The following is an 8786-nucleotide window of genomic DNA, read 5'->3' as shown; positions in this document are numbered from 1 at the left end:
AAACTTAATCAATGGCTAGGATTATTTCTGGATCGATCTATGTGAGTTTCTAGATGATTCACACATTATGTCAATTAATATTGATTAATTAACTATATTTCCTAAGCTTAGACTTAGGAAATATTTAAAAATCGATTAATAATCTAATTGAGGCACTTCTAGGTGGAATTTCCATAAACGATTTCTGGGTTTCGAGATCTTTTGTATTCTAGAGTCTCCACAAAATTTTGTGGCTAGAACACATCTGATGCGACAAAAACTAACACTCTCTCTTAGCAAGAAATGTGTTCTAGTGCTCTATTGCACATCCTGTGACAACACCCTGTCTTTGCATCATCTCTTGTCACATTGATGATGTTTGGCTACTGCTTCCCACCAACCATTGCACAAATCTGATATGTGTTGCATCTATGTTGTTGTTGATCTTGTTAAATTGTTGCCAACACTGCATCTGCACTACAACTCCCTCTCATTTGTTGTTGTTGCAACTGCAATTGAGAAGCATCCTAAATAGCCTGTCCCTACTACTAAAATGGGTTCTCCACCATACCCATATGTTCTCTGAAATAAACGAACTTAGCTCTTCCTAGAGCTTTCGTGAATATATTTGCACCCTGCTCTTCTGTGGGAACATATTGTACCTAAACTGCTCCTCGTTGTACACAATCTCTGATGAAGTGACACTGAATATCAATGTGCTTCAACATGTCATGAAACAATAAATTCTTAAAGAGATTTATGCGACTCTGATTATCACAATAGACATTGGTCACCTCCATCCTCTGCTTGAACAAGCTTACTACCAGCTTTCGAAGCCATATAACTTCACACATAGTTGTGTTGGATGCCATATACTCTACTTCTTCGCAGCTTAGTGCTACTGACATTTGCTTCCTGCTACACCAAGAAACCATCCTTGATCCAACACTGAAGCAGTACCCAGAGGTACTTTTCCTATCCACTAAACGACTTGCCCAATCTGCATTTATGTACCCACAAAGTCCTACATCATCCTCTCGAGTATATTTCAACCCATACTCGACTGTGCCGCGAATATACCTTAGAACATACCTCGCTGCTGCCCAATGTACCATTTTCAGTTCTACCATGAACTGACTAAGGGTATTGACTATGAAGCAGATGTTTAGCCTAGTGTTGACCAGATACATCAGAGACCCAATGAGTTGTCTATACAAGGTGGGGTTGACATCCTTGTCATCTGATGTGTTTATATTCTTTCAATTGGTAATCATGGGTGTAGACATAGGTCTGCAATCCTGCATTCTAAACCTTTTCAGAACATCTTTAGTGTATCTTCCTTTCCCAATGAAAATTTCCCCATCCTTCTGCCACACTTCCAATCCTAGGAAATAGTGCATCAACCCCAAATCGTTCATGTCAAATTCTGCTTCCAAGTTCCTCTTGTAGTCCTTTATGAACCCTAATGATCCTGTCAAAAATAGATCATCCACATACAAAACTAGAATTAGTGGATCATCCTCTACCATAAAATAGTAAAGGTTTGGATCTGCGTCACTCTTGACGAACCCCATCTGTTGCAAATAGGTGTCAATTCTACCATACCATGCCCTGGGAGCATGCTTGAGTCCGTATAGGAATTTCTTCAATTTGCACACATGTGTGTGCCTCTCATGAGTCTCAAAGCCCTCTGGTTGTTCTCTTTACACTTCTTCCTCTATCATCATGTTCAAGAAGGTTGTCTTGACGTCGGTCTTGTGAATTTTCCATCCCATCTGAGTTGCTAGAGATATAACTGACTGGATAGAAGTGTATCTGGCAACTGAGGCGAAGGTCTCCTCATAATCTATCCCTTCTTTTTGTGCATACCCCTTTGTCATGAACCTAGCCTTGTACTTTTCCACACTTTCGTCTGCCGCATATTTGATCTTATAGATTCATCTCGAACTTAACACTCATCTGTCTTTTGGCCTAGGCACTACCTCCCAAACATCATCCGTCACGATAGAGCTATACTCTTCTACTTGTTAATTTTTTCTACTACGGAAAAATTCCACTTTGGACAACTCAGATGACCAAGATGATGATTGCATTAGATTCCTCTTTTCGAGAGGACCAAAATTGACATAAAGATCACCTTATTCGGAGAAGCGAAAGTTGGTTTTTGAATTTATTTATTCACTCATGCATATTGGGTTAAGTTGGACCTAAGCACATGTTAAATTGGTCAGGTCAGCCTCAACCCCTAGTGGACCCTCATGAAAGCCTATAAATAGAAGAGACCTCAAGCTTATTTGGACACACATTGATCAAACCATCTTCTCTTCTCTTATTGTCTTGGTTCACAGAGGTCTGTTAGAGGAAAGTTCACATAAGGGTCTAAAATATCAGGGTCGAAGCTCGCACTGATCTAGGTTTTTCTGGATCTCAGATGCTGGCACAAAACTGGACATTTTAGTCCCTAGATGTTGGCACGGAGTGGTCCTCACGGCGTTCAAGGAGCCTTGGACACTGGAACAATGCGTTATGGGAGCGTTCAAGGTTTCATAGACAGATCGGTTATATTAGTTCATGGATGCTTGCACAGAGTGGTCTTAAGAGCGTCTGGGCTGCCATAGATGCTCGCACATAAGCCTTATGAGAGCGTCCAGGGCTTGAGGAATATTTGGGTATGTTTGACCCCAGACGCCCTCATCTAGTTCACCTAGGAGTGTCCATATCTGTTCTAGACACAATCATCCAGTTATGAAGAGAGCCTCTAGATTTGCTATAGACACTCGCACAGGTCCTCCCCCTATGTCCAAGACTCATAGATGGGATTTCTATATTCTGAAGATTCCGCTCAGTGACAACAATATCCAACAGTTGACTACAGGCAGTGACAACACTTTATAGTCCTTAGAATCAGGGTTTTGATTATAAGCATGATTAGATCTTTTTCATGGATATCATAGTTGTTTTGTTACATAGATAAATTTATGGATAATTGTACTCTATTTTGTTGAATCATTTGATGATGATCTAAGAAGAAGAAGATTTGCAATGATTTTCCCCATAGTGGATTTTTCCCTGGTCTCGGACCAATCCTGGTGTCTCTATGTGTGTGCATGCTTTTCTTCTATTATTCCTTTATGTTTTGCCCACCCTCATCTAGTTCACCAGGAGCGTCCAGGTCTGTGTCGGATGCAATCATCCAGTTATGAAGAGAGCGTCCAGATCTGTTATAGATGCTCGCACAACTCCTCCTCCCTATGTCTGGGACTCATAGATGAGATTTTTGTATTCTGAAGATTCCACTCAGTGACAACAGTGTTTAGCAATATCCAACAGTTGATGATAGGTAGTAACAACACTTTACAGTCCTCAAAATCACGGTTTTGATTACAAGTATGATTAGATATGTTTCATGGATATCATAGTTGTTTTGTTGCATAGATAAAGTTATGGATCATTGTACTCTCTTTTTCTGAATCATTTTATGATGATCTAAGAAGAAGATTATTTGCGAGGGTTTTCCCCATAGTGGGTTTTTCCCTAGTCTCGGACCAATCCTAGTGCCTCTATGTGTGTGCTTGCTTTTCTTCTATTGTTCCTATGTATTAATGATGATGATGTTGTTGTTCTTTCTATATAAATTGCATATGATAATGAATAATGGTGTAGATCTGTATAATGTAATGATGATATGGGGTGAACTTAATGCATAAATTATGAAATGCAATTATCAAAGAAAAGAACAGTGTAGCCCTATGAAAAATTAACACTACCATGACATCTATCCACACCTGATGTTGTGTGGCCTCCTAAAATATGGAAGGTTCCGCAACCTGAGCCACCAATGCTTGTTACCTGTTAAGTTATCTGCATTGTCTCGTATTTGTCCTAGGATTTCCAATAAACTCCTATGCATCTCTTAATGTCTAATGAACCTCTCTGCTGGCTCGACCACTAGTTGTGGGAGGTTCTGCCAACTCCTCCTCGTGTTATCTTTGTTGCTCCATTTGCTGAGAACTCCCTTGATTTCCTACACCTGAGGAAATACTGGTGCTGGTCACAGTACTTGTTCCTTATGACTGTCCTTTTGCCTATCCCACGAGCTTCCCCTGTTACTGGACTAAAGGAGCTTCTGCTAACTAATTTTGATCACCTATAGGCATCTCATGAGACCTCCAGAAAGCTCGATCCTCCATGAACTTCACATCTCTCCTTACTACTATCTTCCTATTACTAGGAATGTAGATTTTGAATACCTTTGAGGTTTCTTTGTACCCAACGAATAACCCTTTCTTTGCAGTCTGATCCATTTAGGTTCGTTTATCATCTGGCACGCGACAATAAGAAACCCTACCAAAAATTCTTAGGTGGCTAACTTCTGGCTTCTTCCCTGTGAAGACTCCTTTTGGCATTTTCTTCCCCAATGCTCTATGAGGAGTCCTATTCTTGATGTACATTGTTGTGTTACGTGCTTCTACCCACAAAAATATGGGTAGTTCCTGGTCATATAACATAGCCTTTGCAGCTCCAACAATGGTTTTGTTTTTATGCTCTGCTACACCATTCTTCTATGGATTATATGGAGTTGCTCATTCTCTCTTGATGCGTTCCTTTGCACAGAAATCTGTGAAGTCTTTACCAATATATTCTCCACCATTATCTGAATGAAGCACCTTGATCTTCCTCCCTATCACATTCTCCACGAGATCTTTAAAATCTCTTAAAAGGTCAAAGACCTCATCCTTGGTCTTCAAGAAGTAGATCTAGGTTTTCCTGGAATGATCATCAATAAAGGTGACAAAATATTCGGTACCACTGAGAGCTCTAGTGGACATCAGGCTGTAAATATCTGAGTGTATAAGTCCTAACGCACCGTCAGCTCTGCGGTCACTTATTGGAAATGTCGCCTTAACATACTTCCAAAGTACACATCCTTTGCATACGTCATCGTTCTCAATGCTAAGTTTTGGAACCCTTGTTACTGTTTATTTGAGTATCCTGAGTGCTCCATGATGTAGATGTCTCATTCTCCTATGCCATAACTCATTCTGATCCTTCGTACTGCTACTGTCACTGCCTAACAATGCCATTGGAGAGTCGATTTGTAACTGGTACAGTATGTTACTTCGAACTCCAACCTGTCTTACTTTTTTCCAACTCAGGTATTTGACATACACTTTCTTTCCTACAAAGTGAATATCATACCCCTTATCTTGTAACTAGGATACTGAAATCAGGTTCATACCCAATCCTGGCACATGCAATGCATTTGTAGCGTTGGTGCTTTCTCCTGACTCCCCTTGAAAATCTAAGGTATCTCTCCCTACTGGAGTACATTTCATTATGTTTCCTATAGTAATCTGGAAGTCCATCTGCTCCTCTTTGTAGCTAGAGAAATATTCTCTAACCCTTGTCATGTGAGTTGATGTTCCACTGTCTATATACCAGACTCCTTGTGAATTTGATCCTACTAAGAAAGAAAGTTCGACTTCCAATCTGGAAGACAATGGTGAAGTCTCCTAAATGTTACATTTGTCTATGGCTATGCTTGAAAAATTTAATGTGTTATTCTTCTTTTCCACTCGACGTGGATTATGCTTATGTAGTCTACAACAAAAAACCTCTACGTCCAACCAGGAATCTGCTCAGCGAAAATCTGAGCTGCAACTGCTCCCTATGACTACTGGAATCACCAATCTGGGCAACTCAATTTTCCTACCTCCCTACAACTGAAAATCAAACTACTGCCCTAGCAACTCGGCCTATCAGTTAATGGATTGTGTTGCCTCTAAAAAATTCCAGCATGTTGCTCCCTCTGAGCAGCAAATTTTGTCTCTCTGCTACTAATCTTCCCAACTGATCACTTATGCTCTTATACCATGTGAAATTTTATCTATTGCAACTAGTAGATATTATTCTTCTAACTCAAAAAATTAATTTGTAGTTTATTTGCTATGACAAATAACAAATAAAATCACAACTACAATTTTCACCATAAAAATAATGCGGAAAATGAAATAGTAGAAATTGAGAAATTCTTACACAAACACAATAATTTTGACATAGTTATTTTTGGACAATTGTCCCAAGAAAAATCCAACTTGGGAAAACCAGTGCAGTGGATGAGGGTTTTATTATTAGTATTCAACAACAATTCTGAGTACAATAATTTATATACCCAATTGGCAATCTAATTTGAGGAAAAAAATACTGGCAAAAATATCGTGAGAATTTTCTCTCACCCCACAACTATTTTCTGCCTCTGAAATAGCTTCCCCAGTCTTTGCGTTGAGCTCCTCACGTCACCCTCTGCACAGAGCTTACGTTGGCCCTCTAGATATTTCGACCTTCCTTCCTTCGACTCTTCCGGGAGCTAGAAATATTCTTCCCAAATTGCTACTACTCTCCTCTTCCACCTGCTACTCACCCTATGGCTCTTTCTTCTCTGTTGAGCTGCTGATACTGAGAAAATCGAACTGCTTGGGCAAATGAGTATTTGCACTAGATGATCTTCATCACCACATCGACTTCCTTTTATAATCCATAGTTGGAGCACTAATGGCCAATATTAAAACTTAATCAATGGCGAGGATTATTTTTGGATCTATTCGTGTGAGTTTCTAGATGATTCACACCTTATTTCAATTAATATTGATTAATTAATCATATTCCCTAAGTTTAGACTTAGGAAATATTTAAAAATCGGTTAATAATCTAATTGAGACACTTCTAGGTGGAATTTCTAGAAACGATATCTGGGTTTTGGAGATCTCCTATATTCTAGCCTCTCCACAAAATTTCGTGGCTAGAACACATCTAATGCTACAAATACTAACATTATCGGTGTACCATTCTCAATATTGAGAATGTTCTTCCAAAATAATATAAAATTCCTAATTTATTGCTAGCAGTGTTTGAGTTATAAAGTTATACTCTATTAGAGGTATTCTTAATTAATGCAATACATAATTCTCTTTGCAATGTAAATTTAGTAGAGAATAGTCCTCCAAAACAATATAAAATACCTAATTTATTGTTAATAGTGTTTAAGTTATATTGTCCTCCAAAACAATATAAAATACCAAATTTATTTCCAGTGGTGTTTGAATTATAAAGTTATACTCCATTAGAGATATTCTTCATTTTTATCAAATAATTTCTTATAGTCATAAATTTAACTAATTATTGGAGGACCATTCTCAATATTGAGAATGATCCTCCAAAACAATATAAAATACCTAATTTATTATTAGTAGTGTTTGAGTTATAAAGTTATATTTTTAGAGATATTCTTCATTTTTATCAAATAGTTTTACTTATATTTAATGCAATACATAATTCTCTTTGGATCATAAATTTAATTGAGAATGGTCCTTCAAAGCAATATAAAATACCTAATTTATTACTAGTAGTGTTTGTGTTATAAAGTTAGATAGTCCTCCAAAATAATATAAAATACCAAACTTATTGCCCATAGCCTTCGGGTTATAACATTATACTTTGTTAACCTTGATGGGGGTGTTGCTTTGGATACCAAGTCTTCTTTGAAAGGTGTTTCATCCTCCCAAATGTCTTGTCTCCGTAATGGCATGGCGGAGGTTAGTTGTGGAGTGAATGATGTTTAACAAGTGGGCTCGCCAATTTAAATTGGCAGTTATGGTGATTGCAAGGCAATGGTATGAGATTTGTGTGGGTGGAGGCGAGGACAACTCCTCATCCTCCTGTAATATTTTTATGCAAGTGAGATTTCATTCTAATCTTTGCTTTCAAGTTTTATGTAGGTTTTTCTTGGATAATGTGGACTCTCTCTTCACTCAAGTAGAAGGCTTCCTTGTGAGTGATTCTCCCTCCGGTGACCTCACAAATCCTTTGGTTGATAGTGTGTTGGCTCCTACTATAATTCCTCTTATCACAACTATAGATGGTGGGTTTCATGAAGTTTAGCTATAAATTTTGATACGCATCCTTCAGGTATAGAATTTCCATGGCAGTTCTCTTCGTGTTTTGGCTCTGAAGTACAATGCACTAGAATATTTTGCATGTTGACAATTTGGTGCATTATAGAAAAATATCTAGTCCCTTGCTACTCTTCTTATGGATATTTCAATTGTAAAATTGACATTTTGTTGTTTATATGATCTTTAGAAGGACTATTATTATGGGCACTCTGTTTTTGGTTCAAAATTGGATGGTTATGGTCCTCATTGCTATGTTGGTGACACTATTTCAACGTTTCTTTGTGGAGTGTTATGATTGTTGTTAATTTTTTGTACAATTCTATGTTTCAATGCATATTGTTATTTTATGGGTTGTAGTTGGCTCACACACACTATGTAAAATAACTCATCATGGATGTCTTTTGCCATGAATTATGGATTGGGTTCCCTTTATCTAGCGAGGGGCGTATTAGTCACAAGGAAGGTTATTGGTTGTTTTTCTCTAAAGGCATAGCCCAATGTTTCTGTTGTTGAATTTCTTGTTATTTACTGCCTTCTCTCGTGATCGCAAGATCGCAACTCTAACCCTTCATGATTCTGGGTGTTTTAAGTATACTTGTTGGTTGTTTGGCGCAAAGTTTTATTGCTTCTCCATTCTGGTTGCGGTGATACTAGAACTATGGTATGTATTGATGACAAAATTGGCATGTATACAATCTATGTATGGTCTATAGTATTGGAAATTGTTGCACTCATGAGCATTTTGGGCTCTGGATCTGTAATGTGGGTGATCAGGGTTCTTCAACCTCTTTTGTAGTGCTAGATGGAGTTGGTAATGATTATGATGTAATCCATGTATTCTATGTTTTGATAATG

The sequence above is a fragment of the Pinus tabuliformis genome, chromosome 5_2 (genome assembly GCF_031772625.1).
Source record: "Pinus tabuliformis cultivar Carrire ecotype Pingquan chromosome 5_2, CPIR1, whole genome shotgun sequence".
Taxonomy (NCBI): Eukaryota; Viridiplantae; Streptophyta; class Pinopsida; order Pinales; family Pinaceae; genus Pinus; species Pinus tabuliformis.
This window is presented reverse-complemented; position numbering follows the sequence as displayed.